Source organism: Propithecus coquereli, unplaced genomic scaffold (genome assembly GCF_000956105.1).
Source record: "Propithecus coquereli isolate 6110/MARCELLA unplaced genomic scaffold, Pcoq_1.0 Scaffold103, whole genome shotgun sequence".
In the NCBI taxonomy this organism is placed as follows: Eukaryota; Metazoa; Chordata; class Mammalia; order Primates; family Indriidae; genus Propithecus; species Propithecus coquereli.
In genome coordinates this window covers 2,989,048-2,990,609 of record NW_012134192.1, presented here as the reverse complement: position 1 = coordinate 2,990,609, position 1,562 = coordinate 2,989,048, and the positions used below count along the sequence as shown (strand labels likewise).

The window sequence follows — 1,562 nt, the reverse complement described above, 5'->3', positions numbered from 1 at the left end:
GTGGTTAGTGTCTTTTTCTTGTGCTTATTGGCCATTTGTATATCTTCTTTGGAGACACGTCTATTCGAGTCCTTTGCCCATTTTTGAATTGGGTTGTTTTTGTTATTGTGGTTGAGTATTACTTGATGTTTTACAATGCATAAGTACCATTTAATTAAAATAAGTCAATACTCTAAAAAAGAAAAGTTAAATTTGTTAACATATATTTAAAGTTTCATAATAAATGCATTAAAGAGGCCAAAAAATATGAAGTATGCTTAGAGAGCTATGATCATGCCACTGCACTCCAGCCTGGGAAACAGAGTGAGACCCTGTCTCTAAAAAAATAAAATAAAGTATGCCTAGAATAGTTTTAAAAGAATCATAATCATGTTCCATGTTATTTTTTCCTGATGATTCCGGTATTTCCTTTTTTTTTTTTTTTTTTTTGCCCACTTGATATGTGAAGGCAGTGGTTTATTGTCTTTTGAAATATAATTGGAAAGTCAATCCATACTGGGTTTTCATATTGAATTATATTTTGAATTAAATCCAAAGAACTTCAAACTTTTATGTTAAGAATTTGAAGAGTGAATTAATTTATCTGGCGTTATAATATTTAATTATAAGTGTTTATTATTAGTTATAGTATTTAGCTAATCTACCATAAATCTCCCGATTTTGGACCATTTCAGTCTACAATTTAGAAGTAAAATATTTTACCCCCAAAAAAGATATCTAACTAGTCTATGTACTCAAAGGAATTCTCTTCTTTATGTATTTTCTCCATTTTTCTACTGCATTTGGCTCATAAAATACAAAGCCAATAAAATGACTCACAATTCTTTTCCTTCTATTTCTACAACCAGTATCAAAGTCAGGCTTCTGCTCTACCATAATTTTCCTATATTCCTTAGTTCAGACAATAGCACGAGAATTTTGAAAAATTTCAAAATTTCCAAACTTATAAAAGTAAAAGCTAAAGTGTCAGTTTGAAATATCTCTGTTTGAATAAGCTTATTCAATAAATGACTTTGAAGAGGTCACTTCTATTGTAGAGGAAAATAAATTCTCAAAAATGTTGCCCCAAATTTCTAGCCCTTGAATTGCCTCTTAGTGCTGCATAAATGTCAGTCCACAAATACTTCTCTAAAGGGACATGTTTTTATCTCTTGCATAGATTAAGCATGAAGACTTTGTTATTCTAATTATAGGTTTGTCCTAAAAATACAGATAAAGATGTAAGAGGAACTGCATAAAAATGGTGACTAAATGAAAAAAGAAAGGAAAGAAGGAAGGAAGGAAGGGAGGAAGGAAGTAAGGAAGGCAGGCAGGCAGCACCTGTAACATATAAACAGAAATTTTTCCTTACCTTCCTGTCCATTAGGAATCCAAAGATCCATAGCGAGTGAATGAATGAAAATTTAGAGTCCATAAATTACAGCAGTCTGAACAGTTGCTACAATAGCTGATAAATAAGGCCTCTAGTAAAGACGCAATGACATCATTGGGGTCTCCACTGAAGGACCCAATATGTGCTATCTAATATCATATCTAATATTAAAAATAATAATTCATATACT

General features: G+C 31.2%; 1 protein-coding gene across 1 annotated transcript in view; it reads right to left on the bottom strand.

Annotated features, from left to right (window-relative positions):
• The window catches only part of SPAG6 (sperm associated antigen 6), a 109,756-nt gene that overhangs the window by 76,939 nt on the left and 31,255 nt on the right, over positions 1-1,562 (bottom strand). The gene's annotated exons all lie outside the window — the stretch shown is intronic.